This window comes from Schistocerca nitens, chromosome 4 (genome assembly GCF_023898315.1).
Source record: "Schistocerca nitens isolate TAMUIC-IGC-003100 chromosome 4, iqSchNite1.1, whole genome shotgun sequence".
Taxonomy (NCBI): domain Eukaryota; kingdom Metazoa; phylum Arthropoda; class Insecta; order Orthoptera; family Acrididae; genus Schistocerca; species Schistocerca nitens.
This window is the reverse complement of record NC_064617.1, coordinates 57,495,540-57,503,065: the sequence shown is the minus strand read 5'-3', so window position 1 is coordinate 57,503,065 and position 7,526 is coordinate 57,495,540. Positions and strand designations below refer to the sequence as shown.

The following is a 7,526-nucleotide window of genomic DNA, read 5'->3' as shown; positions in this document are numbered from 1 at the left end:
TATCTATAAAACACAACCAAAATAACAAGAATCATTGCGTATTGAGCAACCACTGTTGTGTATTTGTAACAAGGTATAAGTATGAAATCTTATTCTAACACAAAGAGACGTGGCATGACAAATATATGACGTTTTAACAAATGGCACATTTGTAAAATCATAACGTTCTTACAACATAATTCATAAACAGAACAAATGAGTACTTTACGTTATTTGAGGTGCATGTTATTCATTTTGAATCCACTCTGACACTCACACACACATGGAACGGAAGTGACATTAATTCTGACTAGCAAGTTGAGGGACGACTAACGGCTGAGAAGAGAGCAATGTCGATTACCGAGATGGTGCCACAGGCAGCCGCATCTTCTTGAGGCAGGATGGCTCTCACCTAAGAGCTCGTTGTTGACATCTTGTCCGACAGGCCCAAGATCCCATCAGTGCATCTATGATCGGTGACCTCTCGCAGCTCAGCCACAGGTCATTGCTCCTTCTATAGACGCTTTAGGGCAAGGGAGGAACCGTGATCAGACGAGACCCTATTTTTAGCTCAGATCCTCAAAGTTGGTGTTATTAGGCACAAAAGGTCAGCTGGGCTGTCGCTCCACCTGACGTGACGAGCAACAAATATAGAAACCTTCTTGGACCTCTTCACTGCTGCCCCCGATCCGCACCGTGTACAGAGACCAGGACCGACCTCTTTGTCGTACACAGAGGTGCTGGATCTCACCTCTCCTTGGCTGCTGAGTTGACCACCGTCCCCGTCGATTCAGGGCGTGGTCTGCATGCCATCACCATCGTCAGCTGTGTGCTCCCCTCATTGCTGTCGTCCTCGTTTCTTGTCAGCTCGTGTGTGGTGTGCCAGGTGTCGTAGCTTCAACTCCCTCTCGCTCAGTTACGCCACCTTAACAAACTAAGACAACTAATTTCAGTACATGGAAAGTGCTCATGTTTAACCATCAGTACCATACATTTTTTTTTTGAAGACAAAGAACTTGTTTCATTACAAAAGGAATAATTTTACTTGTTTGTAAATCAACTTCAGGATCAATTAAAATAGAAATGTAACAGAACTTTTTTATACATAAACATAAAAAATGTACAAGACAACTTGCTTCACAGTCATTCACACACACACACGCAATCAAGGGATAGGGAATCAAGATTATCTGGACAGGATCCCACCACCATTTCTAACTACCAATTCCTACGACTAACACGGTGTTGGCCAACCCGACTACATATCTACTATTTACTACTTTTTATCTCTATCTTGTTTTTTCTTCTGAATTCCCTATGTGGCAGACGTCCCTCTTATTGTGCCTGCGAAAATGTATAAAACACAACAAACTTAGACATGTGTCAGTCTTACTAAGATTTTTGTTGGAAGTTTGGATAGCGTTCTTTATTGTGTTCTATTGCGACACTTCTTCTCTCCTCTATTTTCTTCCCGTTTTCTCCTTTTGTCACAAATGGCTTTATAAGGCCTATCAATGTTTCGGATTAGGAATGTCACAATGACACAACAAAAATATAGCTCACTGCTCACACTCGCAGTTGTTACACTATCTTGGTATCGACAAGTATTTCTGGCGTATTAATGCTGTTTACATCTGGTTCTTTTTTAACATGCACTGGGTGCGCTAATTCACGCAACTGCGCATAGCTGTCCACCTCTTACGTATTCAGGGGCATACGAGATGCGTCGGTGCGTACTCGTAACGACCTACGGGACTGGACACGTTAAATATGTTCTCCAATTACGGAGATACAATTATGGTGAACCTTCCTGTAACTTACAAAGTCCCTAATCTATCTTTTTCTAGGGTACGCCCAGAAATACTTGTTTTCCATTCTTTAATCATGTGTTTATACAAAATAATCTAGTGCACCTCATTTTCTCAACGTCTAGAGGGGAGATATCATTATTAATAATAAAAATACAAAATATAGGCACATATAAACGAGACATCCTACCACTAAGATCAGTACATACACAAACAAACAAGTCACTTTAGAAAAAATCCTTATTCTAAGCCTATATTTACTACGTCCACGCTCTGGTCGAGTCATTCGTAATCGTACCCGTTAAGGTGGGATGGACCAGGTTTCGGAGCGTGGACTTCGACCTCTTCCTGGTTGTTATTTTGGTAACCATTATTCCTGTTCCTTCCCGATTGCTGATTACCGCCCCAGGTCCTTTGTGATTTACTATGTTGCACCGGAGAGTGTCGCTCTTCTTCCGTGTACCTTCTTTTCGAGTTGCCACTACTGTTATCTTGATTGTTGCCGTTGTAGTTCGGTACTGGCCTACTATCCCACTGGGGTCCATTATTGCGACGGTTGTTATTTTGTTCACGCTGTCGACGTTTCTCCCATGCCTGTTCCTCTTGAATGCGAATTCAAGTTCACGCAAAATGCCCTTAAATACCTCAGTATCGCTACCATAACGACCGGCAAGTGATTGTTGATACGAGATGGGAAGTTTCATGTAGCATAATCTGATGATTTCCGCACCGCTACATGGGTTGTCTAGGTACTTGTTCCTTTTTGTCATATTTTCAAAAAATTTGACCAGACTCCGGTACCCTGCCCCTTCCATATCTCTGGACATCATAATTTCTTGTTTGATCCTTTCTTGGGTTTCTTTAGACCAATACTTGCCCAAGAAGGCATTTTTGAATTCTTCGAACGAGACGCTCGTCTTCGCTATATTTCTCATGTACTCAGCGGTCGCGCCCTCCATATAGGAGCACACAAAATCCAGCTGGTACATCAGTGGCCAGTGTGGGGGCAAAGATAACTCTAATTGTCCCATTTGTCCCATAAAAGTTTTTGGGTGCAAGCTATTACCTTCGTCCTTGTAGTGATGGAACTTTCGGACTGATACAAAATGCTTGTAATCAAACCGGTCATCATTCTCGTTATCATTTCACCCGTTCTTACGATTCGTATCAACTTCGGGACGTGTACTAATTCGTTCCGACACGCTGTCGTCATCTCCCCCCCCCCCCCCCCCCTCTGTATGTTCGACAGTTGTTCGGTACATCTAATCAGCCGACAGCAATTGTGCTCACTGGACAGCTGCGCGCTGTCCGTGTTTTCCTCGGTCGTTGCCTCAGAGCTGTGAATCAAGGCGTGGCTCCCGTTGCTTATAGTGTCTACTTTGTCACACCATGAAGCGGTTATCTGTGTTTCGGCAAGTGACGGTTCAGTCGACCCTTTTCCTTTCCTAATGTATCTGTAATGAGACGTTTTACCTCGTCCTCTAAATTTCTTTTTAATATCGCCACCTCCTCTTTCAACATCTCGTTAGGCCCTATGTCCGGTTGCTCTTGTTGCTTTTCTTCGACACGTTTTATCCGGCTTTGTAGCCTTGATAACATGACCTTTCCTAATTTGGCCGTGCTTTGCATGGAGTCCCGAGTTTCTCTCGCTATTTTCCTTGCACATTTCGCAATTAATTTGGCTTCAATTGCCATTCGTTTGATGATGGCAATCTCTTTCTCTATTTTGACGCCGAGATTCTTTACCTCCTCTTTTACTTCCCTATGAACTTCTGTGAGCCTATACTTCAGCTCTGAATTCGCCTTTTTAATTTCGGCATTAAGGTTGGCGCTCTGCTCTAAGTTCGCCGTTTGCATCTGTTGCAACAGGTCAGTAATATTTTTGAGAGTAGCCACATTTTGATCCTCGTTCTTTTGTGGTTGAAAATGCGACTCATCCCCTCTGTTCTGAGAAACCCTTCGATATCTAGACAAGTACCGTCTCCGCGCCCCCGTTGGATCACTTGTGAATGAATCGTTTGATATTGGTCGGACACCGTTCTGTTCCAACACACTCTGGCTTCTTAGGCTGGATCTTCCATACTTATGGATTAATCCTGTACTCCCTGCATCCTCCGAGCCCTCAGTATCACTGCCTGAATCAACGTCCTGGCTATTCAGCGGTCTAAACCAGTTGTGAGACCCAGTTTCACGAAGTTCCAAGTCGCGCTCGTCACGCTCATCGGTACAGCTTTCCTTACTATCACCCATGTTCTCCTGAGTAACAATCTGATTATATTCTGCCGCTGTCTTGGCTTTTCTCCTTGTTATCATTTGCACTTTTATGTTAGACAAAAACTCAAAACCCAAGTACCCCTTACACTCAATAATTAGGTAACGCAAAACATATATCAGGACACAAATTGATACACTGGCTGTGAGCAGTGACCCAACAAATAGTTCATGAAGCATTCCCCCAAAAGGGCTAGTACCAATGATTGTGTTCTGTGTGCTCAGCATCGGCTGATTACAGCATTGCACATCATAAGTACTCCAACAAATCACAAATACAATGCACAGGCACCTATAAATGTCAATTAGAAAGGACAGCACATGAAGAAGACAATGTAACTTATTGTAACTAATACTACCAGTTTTTTCAATTTAAAATGGCTAAGCAATGGATCACGTGGAAAAATTTCCTTTTTCAAGACTACTTCCTAGCAAATCCCAAAGTATCGTATTCTGGCAGGGTCGCCATATGTATCACCCCACCCGTAACTTATCTGGTTTTGGTGTGTGTTCACCCCAGGTAACTAACAGATGAACAGAGAGTTCAAAACCGCCGCAATGTCGGGTAACGCAAAGAAAGTAATAAGGCCCTGGTGACTCCTGATTGAACTGCAGTGGCAGTGTTGACATTAATTGGTTCAGAATTGATCCCTTTTAATTAAAAAGGGGTGCACATTGATGTTATATTCAGCTATTGAACACCAGATGCAAATGTTGAACATAAAATTAATTAAGAAAGAGACTTGGGATTCCAACTACTTGATTGAAAACAGATGCAGTCGATTAGCACAGATTTATTTTAATTCACGACCTTCAATCATCACATTACATGACTCTCCTAACAGGCAGTGGTAATAAATTGTGTTTGCGTGGAGTAAAGCGCGATAAATCAAAAGTAATTTCTATCGACTGACCCAGGCATAATGCGAAGTGCGAGAAGAATTCTACAACACGCGGCCCATGAAACCCTCGTGGAAACTTTGCCGTTTGATCCAACAAATTAATCAGTAGCCGGAGCGGGCGCAATATCACCGAATTCAGCATGGTGGAGTAGTGTCGTTGTGCGGACGTTGGCCGACCTCGTGGTGCTGCAAGGCTGTGCTCGTCTATTCACTCCTAGCTATCTTGCTCAGTACATAGCTGAACCAAAACTTCCTATCTCCAAGCTCAATCGTTCCATTTGCTAAGTCCTAAACTGCAGAGCAGAGATGCTCACTCTTTCTCAGGCAAGCTGAGTAAAGAACGCCACATCCGCACTCTAGGCAAGCTGGGAACGGAAGACCACTTCTCCCAGTCTGCTCTTCGCCTCGGTTTCCCCTCCAGCAAAATCACTTACGCCAATTGCAGTGCAAGTCGTGTTAATTATGCGTCGCTTCCCATCGCCGACTAATGCCTGCTCTGGAAAGTGAACAAATTGCCACAAAATTTCCCTTCCACTCAACTTCTGCTATTTAGCTCCTTCCAGGCCACCTATCAGGGTTAGCATCTGCACAAAACACCAATTTTTCCGGAATTCTGACTCCCAGGAGAGTACTTCAAATTCCTTGGTCCTATGTTCCCATCGGAGGCCGGCGTATTTCATTCTGTCGCTCTTCACCCGATTTACTTAAGACTCTGCAGACCGTGAATTCAGCGTGAAGTTGCTATAGTCACGAAAACGCATATTTTGACCTCTGTTGACCGCTCCATCGTAGCTTTGCGCGGCTTTATCACATGTTTCACTGAAAACGGGACGACGGACATTTATCAACAGACGTACAAGTTCTCCGTCTGCTTCCCAGTACACCAGCATGGGGTCAACCACCTTGTAACTGTCACTCATCTTAAGGCAGCTGGAGGCCGCGCTCCGATACCGCTTTCTCAATGCTTGAGCCGCCCTAAGCTGCCTATTGTCGCTTCCCTTCGCTGCTCCCCAGCCGCGCACCCGGGGTCAACTCTGTATACTTCTCTGGGATAAACTAGCCTCCAGTAAATTGACGCATTTCCACAAAGTTTTTCATGTCCTGTGAATTACTTTAAAACCATCACCTGACATTAATTATTCCAATACGTCCATACTATACCCTCTACAAGATGCATTGTGGCTTGTCAATCATTTTTGTTCAGCCCTACTGTTCGCTCAACGTGAGTTAGGTGATCTTTAATGACTTCATGTAAGGGGCATAGTTCTTGCCATCTTACACCATCAAATACAACCTTATACAGACCACAACAGAGACATAGCAATGTATGTCAGAGGCAAAAAATTAGGGGTAAGTGCTGATATTAATTCAACGTCTACCCTCTGGAATTGAAACAGAACAGATGACAGAAAATGCATAATCATCAACTTCATACAGTTACATATGATGAACACAGGGGAACCTGTACCAACATACACAGGGTTCGATGGTAAGAGCAATAATATCAACTTTATGGTAGCAAATAATGCAGCAATGTCGTACATAACGAACTTGACCATACACGGCAGTATAACCAACAGTGACCACAGTGTCGTAACATACAAACTAACAAACACTTAGAACACATCTACCAGAACACACACCAGAAACTTATTGTTCAACAAAGCCGATTGGAACAATTTAACAGAAATTATCCAACAACACGATCTAGAAAACATCACTGGAAGTATCGATTATAGAGCACACACACTAACAAAGGTAACACAACATGTACAAAACACATCAATACCGATGGGAAAGAACGCATAACGCTCAATATCATGGACCAACGAACTCACGGGATTCAAACAAGATGCCAGACGCAAACGAAAATTATATAAAAGGGCGATACTAGATAGAGACAGAAACATAAGACTTGAGGCGTATAGGCATGCACACCCTATGCAATACACGTAAACAATATTGGAAACGATTTATTACAACGGAGCAAAATATATGCGTCGAACCATACCAAATACTGTCAGTAAAGATAAAAACCCCGCTAGATCTGAGAACGCTAAGGCAGGATGACGGCGCGATGACGAGGGAATAGAGAAATACAGCGGAGTTTTTGTTGTATAAACTTCTGCCTGACGATGTCATCGATACACACACACACACAATATTATACAACACTAAGAGACGACCACCTTCACACACCGTAGAGCACTGCAACCGTCGCCTGTCCTTTGGTGCAGGAAGAAGAGGTTGCGATAGCAATCTCAGAGCTCAGACAAAAAACGCACCTGGACCAGATGGTATCCACTCGGAAATGCTGGAAAAATCTAGCATCGCAGATCATGACAACGTTACTGAACGATGCCTTATGCATGAGCCACCAGTTCGGCTTCAGAACCGGTAAATCCATAGATGATGCAATCAATCACGCCCTCCACATAGTTAACGCTGCAGCACAGAAATACGCCATGGCAATAATGATTGACATTGTCGGGGCATTCGATAGCCTACGGTGGCCCTGAGTGTTTCTCAGGTAAGGACAGCTCGAAGTAGCGCAGTCACTGTACAA

General features: G+C 43.6%; 1 long non-coding RNA gene across 1 annotated transcript in view; it reads right to left on the bottom strand.

Annotated features, from left to right (window-relative positions):
• Positions 1-274: 274 nt before the first annotated feature.
• Positions 275-7,526, bottom strand: part of LOC126252255 (uncharacterized) — a 62,567-nt gene continuing 55,315 nt past the window's right edge. The window contains exon 3 of the long non-coding RNA XR_007545836.1: positions 275-913. This is a non-coding gene — a long non-coding RNA (uncharacterized LOC126252255). The remainder of the gene's footprint in view (positions 914-7,526) is intronic.